This window comes from Taeniopygia guttata, chromosome 6 (genome assembly GCF_048771995.1).
Source record: "Taeniopygia guttata chromosome 6, bTaeGut7.mat, whole genome shotgun sequence".
NCBI lineage: Eukaryota > Metazoa > Chordata > Aves > Passeriformes > Estrildidae > Taeniopygia > Taeniopygia guttata.
Genome location: NC_133031.1, coordinates 27,580,240 through 27,600,248, shown reverse-complemented (window position 1 = coordinate 27,600,248; position 20,009 = coordinate 27,580,240).

Genomic DNA, 20,009 nt, shown 5'->3' with positions numbered 1-20,009 from the left:
CAGGGTCCCTTCCAGGAAAAAGCCTGATTCAAGCTACTTTTCCTTGAACATGCTTGGAGAAGTGCAATTCTGAGTGACAGGAAATGGAACATTCTAGCTCAGAGCCCCCCCCAGCCTGGCCTCCACAGTGGCACAGCGTCCTCTCCCTCTCCTCTCATTCATGCTACTGTGTCCGTGACTGAGCTCTGCCTGCAAGAGACAATTCCATTTCAGTGCAACAGATTCAAACTCTAATTGAGTTTTCCCATTTAAATCCAGGCAGGAACAGCTCTGCCAGCCTGCAATCATGAGAGCTATTTTTGAAGAGAATTTTCAAACTAGCCAGGAAGTCAAATATAACATTTTTAAAACATTTTTAAGTGGGTGTGTGCACACATATGAGTGCATTTCCTTCTGCAAGCAAAGGAACAATTGCTCCCTGTGCATGAGAGGAGCCAGGTTGCTTTAATTGTGTGGCTGCTGATATGACTTTGTGGCAGTTGAAAACAAAAAAAATCTTCAGTTTATGTGTGTATTCCTGCTTTTAGTGACTGACTGTAATGGAAAAAACATAATGCTGCTTCTCTTCTTTTAGCCCTGTCTCATCCCAGACACCATCTATTTTCATATCACCCTATGGCTGCTTGCACAGTGGTGTCCCCTCCCTTATGCTGCTTAATTCAAGTGCACAGTCTGGGGACTATTTGAAATATCTTGTACAGCACAAGGAGGGATTGTTTTATGGTGAATTTATCAGCTTAGGACGCACACTCAGATTTTGCATTTAATACTGATTCAAACTTCTCATAGAACTCAGTTTTTCATCTTCTACTATGTAAAAGTGAAAAAAAACCTTTGTCTTTCATGCTATTTTCTTTCAAGGCAAAGTCTAAGCCACTTTCTCTTTGGCAAGATTTAGCACACTGAACACCTATTAAGCTTCCATCACTAATTACATTGTAAACCTGTATTTTCTATCACTTTCCTTGTATTACTTTCTAAATACTGTATGGTTGTTTGGGTTTTTTTTTATAAGCTAAGTGAACTCTTTGATAGATACTTTGATCTCCAGTTTTGTAAGCCTTTACAGTTTAAACCAGTGTTAGGAATAAAAGTCAATACTTGCATACTGAGATAGTTTCAATTTCATTGATCATTTAATAAGGACAAGAGTGCTTTGCAGGGTTCACCATCTTAGAGCTAAATTGACTGGAATGTTTTTAAGTTTCAAATACTTTAACAAAAATGTTCTTCCCAGGATAAAAATGTTTGCAGAAAAGCATACATTTTGCTGTAGAATAATTAACAATTAAATGATGATGAGCCCATCATCACTGTTCTATAAACACAAACTCTCAGCTACAGTGAAGCCTTGCTCTGAATTTCTCTCTAAGCAGAGCCAGTTTCAATCCATGTCATTTCCATTTATCGTTTCCCTACTTCATCAGCTTGTTTCTGAGGACCTAATGAAAACCAGTGTTGAAAGTCACTCCCTAAAATTAAGATAACCAACATCCACCTCTCTCCTCTCATCCACTAAGCCAGTCACCTCACTGGACAGGTTATCATCATCCCTCTGTGCAGTGAGGAAGAATGTCTGAACACCAAGATCATGGCATGGACATGCCAGTTTTATTTTCCCACTGCTTGCATTTGTTTATTCCTGGGATGAGTTGATTCTGTCATGAAGAAGGCAGAAATAATTTCTTCGTTTCTGTTTTACATTAGTAGACCTTGTTTAATCTCAATCTTAGATATTAAAATGCATTGCAATATTCTGGGCTTAAAATTGTGCTCTGACCTTTAGAAAAGGATCCTGAGGCTAAAATATCAGTTGTGCCATTCCAAGGACAGCTCATTTCCCCATACAGAGCTTTTTGTGTTGCTAACAAGGAGCCTGGTTTTTGTGTTGTTCTTCAGGAAAACAGCTCAGCCTTGGCATCATCTCTCCTGAAGTAACTGAGAAGTAAAATTTGCCCATGTTTTATGACAAATGCAGTTGAAAGCTTAGTTGAAAATTGGATTTTCTTTAGAATAGAAAGCAAGGAGGACAAACGTAAATGGAAACACTCTTTTTTGCAACCCTGTGGCCTTGGAGCACCTCTCTGAAAATGGATTTTCTGGGGAAGAGAAAATGTGATGAACTAGGCCCTAAAATTACTTCCATAGTCTAACGTCTTAAATATTGTAAAATATTAAAGAGGAAGACTCTCCCTACCACCATTAGTCCTTCAAAGCCAGTTATCTGCAGAGATGTGAAGGAGCAGACAACAGATATTACCAAAGAAGACTGATTTGGAGATGAGGAAATAAAATAGGTGAATCAGGAAATAATATAGGTGTCTGGATGTGGCCAGCACTGCTCAGGGCTCAGACATACCTGGTGTGTCACTTGAGCTGCAATAAAACTCCCCACTCCCCTTTGTGTGTGGCACACACAAGAAGTATCACGGTTGCTGACATCCTGGGGAGGGCCCAGCTGGAGGAGATCAGGCTGTGTGATGAGAGCAGGAAAGCACAGGGGATGGGATGCTCAATCTGCCAGGGAGAAGCCTCAGGAGGAACTTGTTTCTGTCTTCTACTGCCTGAAAGGAGTTTATAAAAAATGAGCCAAGCACCTCTTGAAGAATCACAAGGACACGATGAGGGACAAAGACCACAAGGACACAATTAAATTAATCTTCTCTGTGGATGTCAATAACCCCTGAAACACAGGGCCAGTGAGTTTGTGGACTCTCCATGCTCAGCTCAAAGCCCTGAGCAACCTGACCTGCCTTTGGACTTGTCCTTGTTTTGGGATGGAGATTTGGCTAGACAACCTCCAGTGGTCTGTTCCAGCCCAAACCACTCCTTGAGCCAGTGACTAACAGGGGATTTAATATAACTTTATTATCTCAGCTTAAGACATGGTATCCAAACTCTTACTGAGATTTAGAGATGCACAAGAACAGTGGGAGTCCTTTCTACATCAGAAAAGATACTGAAAACTTCAGTTAATTTTTTTTTTCAACAGGCATTGAAGTTTCAGTAAATTCAGGGCTGTTACTAATATACCTAAACATTGAGATTATATAAACATTTCAAATAAGCAGAAAATTTCAAAATTATATGTCTACTCTTCACTTAGTTTCTCTGATAGCAGAGCTGTTCTTCCTAAATATGCAAGAATTTCTTCACAGAAGCGTAGTCTAGATACACTAGTATATGTTTCTCTTGGGAGACATTTTTTTCAGATATTCATTATAATTTGATATAATTTGAGAGGAAAAGCTCATTTTTTGTCAGCAGTCTGTGGTATTACATGAAGCATTGAATGCTAGGAAAGTGTTCAGATAACTGAACATGAAAATTATATATATGTGTATGTATATACATATATTTGTTTATACATATATACACATATATTTGTTTATACATATATACACATATATTTATACACACACACACACACACACACATATATATATAATTAGATATTTCAAATATATCTGGTTTTAAAGTCTGTGTTGGATACAGACCACTCTTCCTTTGCATTTGCTGCTGCTTTCTCAATAATTTATCTGTAATTAATTATTGAGATATGATTTTTTAAGAATATAAGTAAAATCTTTCCAGAACAAAATACAGACTCTTTGAATTCAGCATTGAGCTGCTCAAGCAGAGACAGAGTAGAAAGGCAGAAGAATTTTTATTAGCATACAAATAGATGAGATAATGGAAAAGGGGATATACTGCTCAGGAAGCAGTTTTACAAATGTTATTTTTCAAGTGTTCTACAGGATGAAAGTCCCCATTTAATAACAACATTTTAAAATTGTCATTAAAGCCTTAATCCTTTAATGTGCCACATGTGGGTGGCTGCTGTCCAGATGCCAAGTGAGGCTGGGGAGGAGGTGAGCTTCATGAGAAGGGGGAGTTCTTCAGACACGCATCACATTGTCCTGCAGGCTTACAGATCCTCCCTGCACCACCCCCCAGAGACCTCTGAGAAGATTTTCTGCAAAGTGCCACAAGAGAAATAAAAAAAAATTAAAAATATAAAGAAAAAGAATGGGAAAAAAAGCATATGAGGTGCATTCCTTTCACCAACAAACTCAGATTTCTAAGGTTTCTCTATCACTCGTTAGCAAAGGTAGAGTCACAGGTCCCCAAGAAATCAAAAATGATTTTTAATATTAATGTACATTGATACTAATACATATTTAAAGAATTTACCTACCCTTAGCTGAACCACAGAAGCTGAAAGCTACTGGGCTTCCAGCAACCTGCAATGCAATATAAAATGGATTATCTTAAACAATCTTTTCTGGAAATGGTTGGCACAAAGGTATGCAGAAAATTGCACCTTCTCACCTGAGAGATGATGATTTCATGGCTTGCAACAATCTGACCATAATTTTAAGGAATTCTTTGTGGACCTCAAAAGGAACCTTGCCTTGCACTTTTATGCCAAGGCAGTGGATAAAATCTGAACAAGAAAAATCCTCATTGAAATACTCTTTAAAAAAATAGCTGCATATTTTACCTAACATCCTGTATTGTTGGCCCAGTTTAATCAGTGTGGCCAGTATCTGAGTCTCAGGAAACTGTTTAGATATCTGTGGGTGAATGTCACATATGCAAGCACTTAGAAGAGCTAATCACTTTGTAGGATATTAGGCTATTTTTGTCTCCACATACAAGCCACTGAAGCCATTGCAATGGAGTTCAGCAAGAAATGTTTCAGGCACAGAATGGTTAAATTATAGCTACTGCTCTCAATGCTATGTAAAAAAGTATAAAAGGATACCTCAAGGACCTAAGCTCTTTATAATCTTTGAAGCAGCAAATCTCTGACAATACTACATAAAGTACTGGAAGATAAACAGCTGCATCAGTACATATTATTATCAGTTAAATTATCAGATTCCAGCTGGCACAAAAGTCAAGTCAAGCAAATAATTAAAACTTCCAAGAGGAGCTATGTGCCTATGGAGTTCATCCTGAAAGTCACTGGAGTGATTCACTGACAGAACTCCTGATGCCTAAATATCTAAAAGAAGATATTTGTAATTAGGGTATTCATTGCTCAGATATTGGTCAGAAGATTAAAAGAAAATTGTGACTAACAGAAAGTTCAGCAAAGTAAATATCACAAGTCACTGACCTGAATATTTGCAGCTGCTCTATATATTTATCTAGTGAGTGAAACACAGAATGCCTCAGGACTCCTTGATCTGCTGATATTAACGTATATGTTAAAATTACCCAGGCACTGTAACCTAGACATGTCAGTACCAACAGTTAAAATAATTGGTGCTATTTTATATGCCCAAGCTTCTTTCTTGGTGTCAATATAAGAAATTAAACTTAGTGTAAATAGACCAAATTGCCTGAAAAGTTACAGAAAAGGCAGCTGGGAAGCTGCTGAGAATCTGAGAGTGCAGAAGTTTTTCTTTGTTGCTGGATGATATGGCAGCATTCAAAGGAATCTCCCTTTGAGATAGATCATTGCCAGTACTATTCCAATTCTCATCTTTTTGTTGAAATATTTCTTGAGCTTGAATCGTCTCCCAGATATGGGAGGGGGGAGTGAGGAGAATCTGAAAATTGGGGATTTTAATCTTCTGTGATCTCTCTGTTGTCACTGGAGAGGCATCCTTAGTACTTCTCCCCATGGCAACCTGGAGGTAAACTGGCAACACAATACTGAAATAATCCCTTTCCCACAAATTTTCACCTACATCCAAGATGACAGGGACCATGTAGTGGACAGATTTGGAGGCTGTAATAAATGAGGTCCCCAGGTGCAGAGCCCTGATGCCCCACAAAACAACAATTCAAAAAGATGTCCACCAAAACCATCCGAAACTTGTGCTGATAGGAATTACGTGGGGAAAGTGAGAAGGAAAGCAGAAGAAAAAAGAAAGGGGAGAAAAAGCCAAAACAAAAGGAATAGTGAAAGAGGAGCTCAACAGAAGAATATCTGAGTCACTCTTTTATTAAAACTTTCTGTACAGTTCAAAAACCCTACTGCATTTTATCTGTGAGCCTGAAAAGATGAAAGGAACGGGGAGCAGAAGGCTGTAACTTTCATGTTTACACACAAATGCTTAGAAGGAACCTACCTTTGCCTTACAACCTCATTCAGTACTTGGAAGTGCAAACAGAAATTAAGCAAAGTCTTTGATGTCTTCAGCTATGCAGAAGTCCCAGCAGAACAAGGAGTTCTGAGCTGAGGCAGAAAGGTGCCTGCAGTGTTGGAGGAACAGGAGTGCAAGGAGACAGAGACAGAAGATATGTCTTTTAATCCTCTGAGTTTTGCTTGTGCCAAGAGTCTCATTGAATCCATAGGGGGACTTTGTCGTGGAATACCAGGAAAGTTGCTGGCCTGGCTTGTCAGCATTGTCCAAAGGGTCTCTGTCAGCCAGCTCTGTTTGCCTCCCTTGGTGAGCACAGCCTTGCCAGGGCTGGAAGGCTGGGAGTGAATGCAGCAGGAAGGGAGAGATCAAGCAGAAGAGGTTCTGCTCACATCCCCAGTGCTGCTGTGCACAGGAGGAAATGCTCCTGCAACCAAAACACCTGAACTGCCAGTGAAGGTACCAGATTCATCCGTATCATCGGCTGAGAAATCCTCCACAGCCACAGGGCACCAAAAGTACCCCAAGAGAGTCCTCCAAGCAAAAAAGCTCAAAATACGTGGTGTTCAATGCGCTCTGTCCAGGCTAGAATGTCTTCATCTCTACCCCTTCCCTCTGGCTATATTGTTCTGCCTTTGACTGGATGGCTCTACCCTGCAGATACACTCCAGCACTGCTCTGGTCTTGCTCCATCCAGACTTTACCAAGAAAGGTCTACTGAGCTTTCAGTGATTGTTAGCACAGCTAGGGAATTAGAGAGAGGAGCAATAACCAGCATCAGCAGGGGTGTGCCATAAGTATTCAAGTTGGTAGAGAACACTGAAGAGAAAGTCAAATTACTTTAGTGCTGCTGTGCACACAAGAACCAAAATTCTACATCCCATACTAAAGAGAAGCTAAAGGAAAACCCTGCAGAAAGTAAGTTCTACTTGTTCTTGGAGCCTGAGGACTCCTTCTTTTGTGTATAAAAGGAATATTAACTTTGGCAGCACAGGGTACATCCTAGAGGCCTCCAAGTCTCTTAAGCCCACTGCCCCTACTTATTTACTCCCATAAATTCCTCTTAAGAATGAATGAACTTTATTATTTAAAAAAAAAAAATCTGCTTAATGAGTCTTGCCATGTATGGCCAAGAAGAAAAATCAAATGTTTAGTGTCTGAACTCAGGGCTGAATGACAGCATGGTAAGTGATGAATACCTGTTGCTCTCTATTTGCTTTGTGACAGAAACAGTGTCACCATTTCCAGCCAGCAGTTATCCTTGCTAGGTCAGCACTGAAGGTTCTTTTTCTTAGTGGAATCAAACAGTTCGGGGCTTTTCCTGACAAGTTTACAGAATATCTCTGAAAATGCAAATCATCAGATTTCCATTGATCATCCAGATGTTGCTGTTAAAATACATGGTCGTATATACATATATGAATGTTTATCTCTACATAAATATATATAAATGTGCATACATAAGCTCTATTCATATAAGTTTTAAAAGCATATAAATATGCCTATGTGTCCTTGAATATACACATGCAATGGAAGAAAACAGATCTGCTGTTGGAGATATTGAAAAGTCATCTGGACACCATCCTGTGCAACTGGTTCTAAGTGGACCTGCTTGAGAAGGGGGATGGATAAGAAGATCCTGGGAGGTCTCTTCCCATTCCAGACATTCTGTGGTCCTGCAATTCTGTTTTTCTACTCAAAAGCAATTATTCAAGATGGCTGTCTTCTAATGGCATCCTGCTGTGGAGCATATGAACAATTTAGCATCATGTTTATCCAGTTCCTAAGATCCAAGAAGTTTTCTCTATTTTTTTTTTTGTTTTCCTTTTGGGACCTGCTGTGAAAAGTTTATTGTTTTACTGTTAGCAGTTCAGTTTGCTCCAGGCTGGAACACTGAGCCCAGTGACAAAAGTTAAATATCCCTACATTCAACAACTTCATGAAAGATTTTAATCTCTAAAGTAAAATGCCTCTAACTGCTTTGCCCAGAAGGACAAATTCTGCAAACATAAATTTTACAAATAAGTTTTCCTTCCACTCAGTGGTGAGCTTTTCTCCCTTACAGCTGTCTCTAAGTTAAAATTAGATGGAAGAGAAAACTTTTCCAAGCTTGTCATGAAAAATGTTATATCCCAAATTACTGAGAAATATTAATGAGTATACTAATGGATAGAATTAGGAGCTTTAATGACTTACATTCAGCTGCCCGGAGCCTTACAATCTATGAAGGACTGAAGCAAAGCTCCCAGAGGGTCTCATGATGTGCTGATTCTCAAATCAATCCTTGGATCACTTTCCTGGGAGCACTCACAGACTTAGTAGTTTCAGGCACCAATTCAAGAAAATTGTCTTATTCACTATCTGCCATTGCAGATACTCCAGAGTTTTCAGCACCCGGCAACTAAAACAGGGAAAGCTCCTGATTTCTGACAATTTTACAATGTGCTTAAACACATGCATGTTCTTTAAATCTTTGGATTAAGCCATGTTCCTAACAGCTTTCCATTGTTTGACAATTTTTGGGACTGGGTTAGACAGTTCTAAATCTGGTGTATTAAACCTCATAACTAAGTGAATTCCAGATTCTTGCTGTTCCAGCTAGGAAGAGATTTTTAGGTTGATCTGGGAGCTTTATTGCACAAACTCTATTTTGTGTTTATTTGAAGATAATTTCAGTTTTAGTTGCTTTATAGGCCTCAAATAAGATAAATAGTTGTCATTATTTACCATTGACTTTTTTCTTAATTCTATTGCCCTCTTGCAGTAAATGCATTTTGCTTAACCACAACAAAGCCCCAGGGACTCTGCTGCAAGATCCCTGAAACCTCCAGCAAAGAGGAATGGCCCATCTTCTTTACATTGAGAGCAGGTCCAGCATTAAATTAGAGAAGAAATAGTAACACTTTGAACTTTTAGAAGATTTTCATGTTTCATCTTAGCCATTTGAAACTCCATTGTTCTCTGCCACAACAAAAAAATATCTTGAGTTCCTACAAAAGCAGAAGCCTGATAGGATACTTAAAGGGAAAAAAAATCCAGGTAGTCCAAATTGTGGTTTAGCAGTGAGTGTCAAGAAAGAAATCACAGAGCTGAGAGGAAAGCGAGGTAATCTTTATGTGGTTGAAAGGATAAGTCTGGCGCCGACTGCCAGGGAATAGCACAATCAATGGCACCACCAGCCTATGGAAATGGAGAAATTCTTTTCATAATGCTGCATAATGATAAAAGACTGGCTGGATTTGCTGCTTGTGGTTTTGTTATACTGAGGAACATAAGAAATGTCTCGACATTTTCAGCACTTCAGAGAGAAGTCCAGGTTGTGGCAGACAACAACTGAGCTAATTATGAGGAAGGTGTAGGGGAAAACAAAAAAGAAAGGCTCCTCCCAGCATGTCACAGCTTTTCTCACTCAGGAGTTCTTGTGACATGAAGAAGATGGAAGTAGCAAATTTTTCTCCCTCAAGCCTGGTCCCTTTGTGTCCCTTGGACAGCTGGGTTGGCAGTCTTGTTAAAGGACTATGATACCCCTCAGTCCCACTCCACAGCTTTGCTAAAGCTCTTTCTGCAGCAAAACAAAGACATAATTCACTATGGGAAGCTGCCGACATGCAGCCATTACTGCAGGTTTGCTTTCTGATTCCTGAAGACCAGAGTTTCACAGCCTCTAGGAGGGTCAGCAGAAAGCTCAGCCCCAACATTTCCTCTATTCCTAATCCATATCTATAGAGATACCAGATAAATTCCCTGCAGCTTCACTCCATGGCTCCTCTGAAATACACCCATGCTGGAGAAGGTGGTCTCAGATAAGTTTTCAGTCACCATTTCAAATCTCTGTGTCTTTCTCCAAGCCTTGAGGTATCTGCTGCTGTATACCAACAAAGAACCAACTCTGAAGGCTTGTACTGAGGTGAAGATCTCTCTGACTTACTCTCTCTTGCCCAAGATAAGGCATTTAATATTTTTATTTTCTCCCCAGAGGCAGTAGATGAGGGAACGGTGGCATGTAAAATGAAAACAAAAATGCAGAGGGATGTATCACCTCCATGAGGTGGAATCTGCTTGGGTTTTTGCAGATGTTCACATTGCAGACTGGTGGGATCAACAACCACTGAGCTCCTACATGCACAGTCTACACAAATAATGCACAAAGGCTGGAGGTGCTCACTGACCAACACATCTCCTGACTGCTATTTAAGGATTGAAGATATGCCTGACCCTGGTTACGCTGTGCTGCATTTCATTCCAGTGTTGTGTGGTGGGGCTTGCTCTATCTTTACTCAGCTCCTGATGTCACAGAGATGTCTCTGGTGGAGACCATGCTCCCCCTTTGCTTCATTTCTATGGTACTTTATGAGGCAGAATGTAGGCAAGGTAGAAAAGCTGTGATTCAAATCATCTCACAAGTAACACTGCTCTGCCACTGAGGTGACTTTGGTCCATACCAGAGAGCTAACACAGCTCTACACCTCCAGAATATCAGCTTAAAAGTGAGTTCTTGGGCTCCTCATTCCTTTTGAAACTATCCTGCTAGAGATGTACAACCAAGGAATAAATACAATTTCTCAGAGTGCTTAGTTTTTACTTTGGCAAAATCTGTAGATGCTGTGTTCCAAAAACCTCAGGGGAATTGAATTATCCCAAGTCCTACTGTACAGTGCCCCTTCATCTAAATTAACTGAAATTGGCTAATATACTCACAAATATAAGACATAAATACAAACACACAGAGAATGAAACTGTACAAACTACACTGAACCAAGCAGATGTTGTCCTTCTGGGGTTCCTTTTAGTGACTAAGATTGTCATCTTCAAGAGCCAATTAAAAATGCCAGGGAAGTCTCTAGAGAATCATCATCTCCGTCTGTGCTCCCTGAGTGGTGCTCAGTGCTTGCCACAACCACCCCATCTGTGAAACATCCTGACATTTATGTGAGAAATGGGTAAGTAGCTCCTTTGGATCAAGACACAATACAGGATGAATGTGTTTAATCCAGTTCTTAATGCTGTTATTATTAGAGTCTATTTGCACAATTCAACTTCATCTCTCTCAATCCTTGCCAAAGTGTCACCTTCCACTGGCATTAGAAAGTAAAGGCCCCTGTAGTATCCCCACAGGAACCACCAGGCAACATAAAGTATGATATCAAGAGGATAAAAAGAACTCTCAAAAAAAAGAAATAACCTTCTGAAAATTTCTGGTAAGGCCAGAAACTGTTTGGGGGCTGTGAATTCACACTGAAAAAGACCTCTGCCAATAACTCTCAGTTCCACCAATCCCAGGCAGACAGTCTTTTCCCATGGATTTTCCCACTTCTGGTAACCATCTGGATACTATAAAATATAATTACCAGCATTATAAATATCAGCATTAGTTCAGATGACACCATAGTCTTTTGGTTCTTTTAAGATCTGAGCAATCTAAACTTGTCTCGTACTTATTCAATGACTTGAATTTCACCATGGAACTAGAAAACAAATTAAGTTTAGTGTTTAATATCTCTGCAGTTGCCAAAAAGAGGCCAAGACAAAGAAAACACAATTTCATAAAGCAAAACTTCCCAGCTTCCATGTCCAATAAGCAATTTTTCATAGAAGCTAATGGAAAAAACTTTTGTTTGCTCTTCCATAACTGCACAGAATTGACTTAGATTACCATAAAGCCTGAAGTGTAGAGGAAACTGAACTTCTGACAAGGCAATCCAGATTTTAGCCCAAATAACACATACCTGGAGGTACTCTTTGGACACCACTTAAACACTGTTGTCAGTCTACGTGAACTGAAGGATGAAAGGTGCTAAGTTGTCTTCTAACAGTTCTGAAATCTGGGGGAAATGTGGGAGTTTAAATGACAGATGCTTTTGGTTACAAATACATCATCATTATTCATTTCATCAGCTGCAGGAAAAATGAAAAATTCCATAGGAACCCAACAGAGATGATAGTTTAATGATCTAGTAGGATGTGTATTACAAGATATTGAAAACGCAAGGATTGTTTAAACATGGAATGATGAATATGACCTTATCTTACTCACAAAGAGTCAGAACAGCTGCATCCTGATGCCAAATTTAAATAAAGGCAAGACAAGATGTACTGTGAATAATCTGGATCTGCTTTTTTAATCATCAGTAGAAAGTAAAGCACAACAGAGACATCTCAGTTTCCCACCTCTCCTGTATCAATACATAAATATAAAAGAGCACAACCCACATGTCTTTAAACAGAGACTCAAAAATATTTGAACATCAGGGAAGCTTAAGAGATGTCCTAGAGATTCTCTCAGGGAAAGACAACTTCAGAGCACGTTTATGCTAAATTGCACAAAATATCCAGCTTTATAGCTTCATTCAAAGCCTTTTCATCCACAGGAGGGTGTAACTTGTGAGGGAGATCCATAAATTTCAGAAGCACTATGATTTCCAAGTGATCTCTCAATGCCCATTCTTCAGTATATCCAGTACTCTGACTGAGAAACACTTTGTTATTATTATTTTTTGAGGAAGGACTATAGTTTTGGAAGTAGAAGAGTGACAATAGGATCTCCATGATTGGACAGTTCTTCTACACAAAGAAATATATGTTGACTCTAGAGAGTTCTTTATGAAAGAATGAATTGAAATGCAGGAAGGCCAGTGAGTGCAAAATAAACTTCATAGCATTTTAAATATCATAAAGGCAGCAAAAATAACTTAGATGAATCTGAACATTCTAAGAAATCCTAAGGTGAGAAGAAGAAAAAAAAAAAAAAAATCAGAGATTTCTTCAAGGACTATGCTCAGGTATCAAGGAACAAATAATTTTGAAGGGGGGGGAGGGGGTCTAATGTCCAGGCACCAGCTCAGTAGGGCTTTGAGAGAGCTCTGAATAAGACAAGAGACATAATAATTGTCATTTGAGAGACAATTCTCTAAAAAAGCCTTGAAGAGAAGAGATATTGACAGGAGATACAGACAGAAATCCTGCCATCAGCAATCACTCCAAAGCAGGGATATTTCCTCATCAAAATATTCAGAATAGTGCCATAAGCTATGTAAGGGAACAGATTGACAGGCAGCACAGAGCCAAGATTAATGATGAGTCTCTAACCATCTAATTGCAGCTGAATATCTGAGTGCAGCAAATCACACCAAATATAGTGAATATAATCAAATGCACTTCCCGTGCAGGGAAAATATCTCTCTGGTGTTCCTGTACATGCCTGGTTCCCAGATGAATCAATCAAATTCCTGTTTCAAGCTTTTAAGACCCAGTCAGAAATGCTGTCTGTGTGAGGGTAGTTATTCACAGGAGAGCAAAGCCCATTTTCCTGGGGTTGGTGGGCTCCTGCTGACCCATGGCTGCAGTGTTATGCAGGATCAGAAGCCCCAGTGTGGGTTTTTTCAGTGTAAGATCTGTTCTGTTTTCTCCAGCAATCTAATCACCACCATGAATCGCCTTCTCCCTCTGTGCCACCAAAACACAAGATATGGTCCTGGAAATTACCCACAAATAACCTGGAAATAACTTTATAAATGCTGCCCTTTATTTGGGAGGAGTGGGTGGCAGCACTGATCTCGCTCTGTGAAGAGACAAAGCTCACACATGCTGACTGCTGATCCATACACACTGCAGCAAATTAAACTTGACATGCACTCCAATATATCCAGCCTGGCAGTGGAAGAGCTGGATCCAGAGCTCTTCAGGAATATAATATAAAATAAATAATATAATATATAAACCTGAATATCTGGTAGCCCCTGTGGAGAAGGAGGATGGGATGAGATAGGACCTCTGCTGCCATCTTCTCCCAAAAAAAAGGAAAGAAGCTTTCCTATTGCACAATTAAAAGAGTATCAGAAGGGTTACAGGGATCTTTATCTCCAGGGTAGCCAACTGCCAAGAAACCGTAATTTTATTGCCACAGTTTGCAACACAGTGGTGAATGCTAAATGGTGCCTGTTCACATTCAGGTGCCAAGTGAGTGCTTTAGGTACATACCTGTCTGTTCTTTTCTAGGGAGCTAAGAAAAATAGATGTATTGGCAGTTACTTCTTTTTGTGCAAATAGTCTCATTTGTGTTTTCCTGACATTCAAAGCATTTTAGAGCCATTCAATGGTTAGATTTATCCTAGAGATATTCTGTCTATACTGGGTACACTCCTAAGGTGCTTCAACATTGTCTTGAGCTCAGATCTTCAACAAAACTCACCATACCCTTCATGATCAAGAGAAAATTATATTCAATTCTTAATGCACAACCAAGGAGAATGTTGGCAATAGTCTTTGCTTTGACCCATGTGCAGCATGGTAGCCCTAATTTCTGAAGAACCATAGCCCCTCTCTTACACTAAGCAAGAAATACTGAATTCTTTTTAGTTCCTCCTTAATTCCCATTTGTCAATGTTATAGACCACCCTCAGAAAAATTATTGCAAAACAAATATACACAGATGCAGTGATTTTATTTGCTACTGCACTATTTTATGAGTGTGTACTGCAGAGCCTAACTTCAAGGCAAGAAGATTTATGATGTAATTACTTTAGTATATTGTTGTACAATTTGCAACTAATGGAAAAGAAATTTACTGGCTACACTTCAGCTGTCAGAAAGTCTGTCTGCAGAATAAGAGTGGAGAGAATATGTGCTTCTCCCCGTGAGTGGAAATGTTATATGACAGGCATCACTTAACCTGATCCAACATTTTAAACCTGATCATCTACCCATATCACAATAAGTAAATTTTCCTGCAAAGAAAATTAATTATTCTTCATAAGGAAACAGAAGCATGTGATATCAAGAAGCAAATAAAAACTGGTGAGCACACCTATTCCCAGGAGAATCAAGCCCAGTCAATCAACTTTCTAGCCAAGTGTAAAATTTAAGAATTCCATGTCCTTTTTTAATTGCTTTAATTGGTAGTGTTTCCCAGTGGACTTTCATGTGTCACTTAGCCTACTTTCCCCCAAGTTGAAAAAAATGCATCTGATTAATAATCATGTAATTGGATTTCCAGTTCAATGTTTAATGTCTAACATCCCGTAATTAGGAAGAGCAAAAGCAGAGACTTGTCTTCACTTTTGACATAAGATCTTTTTGATAGAGAAGAAAATCATTCATATCAAATGTTTTGCAACTTACATTTCTCAGCAGCTTGCCAAATCTGTTCAACTAGATGCCTGCTAGTAAACATTTAAACAGCTCTTTCATTAGAAACACAGAAATTGGAGGCATGAAATTGAATGGAGGAGGATGGAAGAGTTCAGATGCAGTTTTTACTGGCCCTATTACTCAACTTAATTTAGAAGGAACCCAAACTCAAGTCTCTTGGAAATAAAATCAAAGTTTCCTGTTGCAGCAGAGATGAAAAAGCTGATGCAATCTGATAGGTATCTAGGCCTAAAGTGAATTTATATCAAATTCTGCTAAAGTGATTTATATCAAATTCTGTTAAAGTGATTTATATCAGATTCTGCTAAAGTGAATTTATATCAAATAGCAGTGAATGTGAAGATTTTTGTTTGATATTTATATTTGGGACAGTTGCATGCTCTCTGAAGCAGAGAGGCAGCTGTGGCTCTCTGTTCCTTTCCCCATTTTCTACCCTTTGCTCACTACAACTACCATTGTTTGGAGAATTCTGATTAATAATTGTGGACTCCTGTTATAGAGATAGCAATATACATGTCTGCATCATAAAACTTCCACTTCCCCTTACACAATTTGAATCACAACTATTTAAAAAAATACACTTTAAAATACAGAAATAGCTTTGCTCTGTATCGAAAATGCAATGAAACCAAGGAAAACCTGATATGAAAATAAATAAATCCTGCCATCCAGGATCATGCATAGTGAGCAGGTCTTCATATCCTCAACTCCAGCCTTTTTCATGGCCAATTTAATGTAATTATGAGGGTATTAAACAAAGCTTGAAATAAGGCAGGTTATGAATCCCCATAACCATGTCCATATCAGAAGGAAACCATGCCAAAGTTTCCAGATCCAAATACTTTTAAAAAGCCTTTCAAGGCCCTTTAAACAGGGAGCTATTATCTTATCACAATAAGATCACAAGTTCAGCTAGTAGGAGCTGAAAACACCGAGGTGCTGCCATATTTTGAACCCAAGTATAATGATGATGATCTGCTCCTTGATAAAGTCCTCACCCTACACACCAGTTTTCAGTTAGGACCCTTCAAAAGGCAGTGTTTAACTTGACTTCTTATTTCTTGTTCATCACTGTCCAAGTTTCTGATGTCTTCCCACATATAAACTATCCAACAGCAGTCCTGTGACCATGCCCTGAGCTGATGGACACCTACACAGAAACACAGGCACTCCAAAAGGACTCACTGAAGAATTCAGCCAAGAATTCATAGGTAAAATAAACTAATACCTGGTAATAACCATAACAATAAAAATTATAACAATAACAAAATAATTTTTTTTGTCTCTGGGCACATATTCTGTATTCCCTTAGAACATCCTGAAGGCACATTTAATTGAGATACACAGAGGTGACTGTACTTCTCCAACTTCTTTCCTCTTCCCAGTGTGATTTCAATTTCAAGGCATATTTCTGGAGCAGGATTATAGCTCATAGAGAAGAAATCAGGGCAGTACAAAGGTGACTTACCCTGCAGTATGAGACGTGGATATTTAAGCATTGTTTAGTGTGCACAGCACATTGCAGGCACAGGGTAGCCTGTGACCTGAGACAGTCCAAAGCCCAAAGGACAGACTGTTCTCTCATACTTGGTGCTTTTCTTCTGCTCCTCTGGGACTCCAGGGTGCCTAGAACACTGGCCTCCAAGGTCACATCTGCCAGTGTATCCCTCTCATCACTACTGTAACACAAACCAAAATAAGTAATTGATGCTCTTCTTTGACTGGTTCTTCCTTTTGCATAAAAAAGCAATGATATTGATGTCTCTTCCAGAATAATGAAAAAACTCCCACTCAAATGTTTATGAAAAAAAAAAAAAAGAAATATTTTTATAGGAAAATGGAAGATATTCTGTAGAAAAGAAACTCTCATTATGTAAGTAAAAGGCAAACAAAAATTACAGGACCCTAGCGGAAATGGCCTGAAACAGAAAAGCCAAATAATTCTTAGCAATAATGATCTTAACAATGGCTTAGGGAAAAGAATTTATGAACCAATTATAAGTCTCCATAGGTCTATAAACCTGAGATGAGCATTGACTAACATATCAAATTCCTGGTAGAGATTGGATTGTTAATGTGGACACCAAGATAGGGCCACACCATTCAGCACCCAGGCTGTGAGACTACTGTGTGCTGCTTTCCCCTGAGTTAGCTTCCACTTGTGTGCTTGGTTGGGTCTGGGAGAGGAACTGTTCCTTTTTCATGCTCCACTGAGCTGGAGACAAAGAAATTACAAATGAAGTTAGACTCTCCCAAAGGGTTACTTTTTTTAAAACTGCAGATTGGCTGTGAGGCAGCTTTTTATATGTGCAGTCTTCTCTGCTTCCTATGAATTGAAATACGGCTTTTAAAATAATGCGAGTTTGGGGGTGAGTATATCTAATAATTTTGCCCTGATGAAATTATTTACATGACATTAGTCCATTTCTGAGAATTATACTAACAAGCAGTGTGCAAAAATAGGGAATATCTATGTATGACATATTGACCTGAATGCCAAATACCTGAGATTTCTACATTAACAAGCTGATGGGTACTATTACAGCAATTATGTCAAATAAACCAAAGCTGACTTTGAAGGTCTGCCTACAAAATGAGAGCCAAGAACATAATCATTGATGAGTCTGCAGCTGTGCTGAAGCTTATTCTGTATTAAACACCTCATATACTTTTTATTTTGGTATGGCTTGTAGGATATCTCCAGTACCAAAAAGTTCTGTTTCTTCCATGACTCAGACCACGCTGGCTGGTAGAAGTGGGAAGGCAAGCAAGGGGGAAACTCTGTCCTTGGCTGTGGTCTTCATGCTGATGCAGCTTCTGAGCCAGACCTCAGGGGTACACCTTGATGTCCCCCCATTTGCCCACACATATCATTTAAAAGTTTTCACATCTACAAAGTGAAGAGGCCCACAAAACCTCTTCATATATGCTGCCTCCTGGATGGACCTGGGCTGTACGACTCAGTGGGGGCATTTTCTGCCTCAGGAGAGCAAACAGCTGCCCTGGCTTCTTCTCACGAGGAGCCTGCCTGGGGAGCCAGCGCAGCCCTTGTGCAAACTCCATGAGACGAACCCTGGGGAGATGAAGAGTTAATAAATCTCCAGAGCAGAATGGCTCTTTAATGCAGCTGTACCCACCAGATAATACTGTGCTCCAGGAGGAGCAGCTTTTTGCTGCCCCATATCTGATCCAAGCTGACTTACCAGAATTGGTCTGACTCACACTGCTCTCCTGCAGGAGCAAGGGATGAAGACAAAGCTTCCCTCAGAAGTGTGTTGGTGGGATTGGAGCCATTTCAAAAAAATTGGGCTGCCACAGACTGGCCGTGAACTTTACCATCCTACATGCAGTTGTATTTTCATTTCCCATCAATTATTCAATCCAGTAATCCCAGGGCAGCATACAGACTCTCTCCATGAAATTCAGGTTCTCCATTAGATTACTGTAGCTTTACAAACAAAATCTGTCAACTAAAAATTATCACTTTAATCCCTTTCTTATTATTATTTTGCTTTCCAGATTGCAATACTGAAGGCCATGCTGTTGTCTTTCTGTTTTATCAGTCCAGAGTGAGTCTGAAGTTAACAAATGTGATGCCCATTTATAAGAAGGGTTGGAAGGAGGATTCAGGGAACTACAGACTTGTCAGTCTGACCTCATTCCCAGGGAAGGCAATGGAACAGATTATCTTGTCTATTTAGACTGGATATTCAGAAAACTTCTTCACCAAAATGATGTCAGGCATTAGAACATACTGCCCAAAGAAGTGGTGGAGTCACCATCCCTGGAGATGATGCCTTAAGTTTTAGCTCTTATATTTTCCAGATTCTGTACTGTTTTAGTGTGTAGTTCTGAGCTTCATATGAAGTGTTTGTAAGCTCTCTTCACAGAGTAGGTAGACAAAACAATTCCTTTTCTATCTGGGGACCAAGGACAACCTCAATATAAATTTCAGGCCCAAGAGCATTAACAACAGTGAATTGAGGAGAGAAAAAACAAGGAGAATGGGACTTCATAACCTAAGGCTATAACTGGGCAATTAACTGCAATATGCAAATGGACCAAAACTTATAAAAGCGAGAGACTCTGGGACCAATCATGCATTTTGACCCTTTATTCTTTAACTCTGTCTGACCTCTGTTCTAGGTCAGCCTCCTCATGGCATCAGAAATATTTAGAAGATGTGTAGATGTGGCACTTAAGGACGTATTTAGTCCTTTCCTTCTGTATATCAGGCTCTGGATTCACTTTGTGCTCTTCTGCTGTTGTCCAAGTGACACAAAGGCTACCTTGTTTTCTACATTAGCTGTACCCAGGAGAATCTGATACACAGAAATGTAATTTAAATTCAGGCAAGAGGAATTCTTAACGGATATTAATCCCTCCTCTTTTGTATGTACATTACAATTGCAAGTCTGGTCATTGCCCAGTGTTTCCAGGATCCCTGCAGATTTTCTTTACACACTTAATTGACAGAGACCAGATTCTAACAGAAGAAACAGCAGTATGTCATTTGTCACTCCACTAAGGACTTTGGGAAAGTAACATATGTGAACTATATTCCCCAATAATTCATCAAGACTGCACAATCTGTAACTTCCTGCTCTGTTTCCAACTCACTAATTTCATAAATCTATCGACATCCACAAGGAGCTTTGTGATACTTTATATAATAGAGGATACCATACAAAGGGCTCAGTTGCATGTAGCTAGTTTATATCTCAAATTTTGTTTTGTTTTTGGATGTTGTTGGTTTTGGTTGTT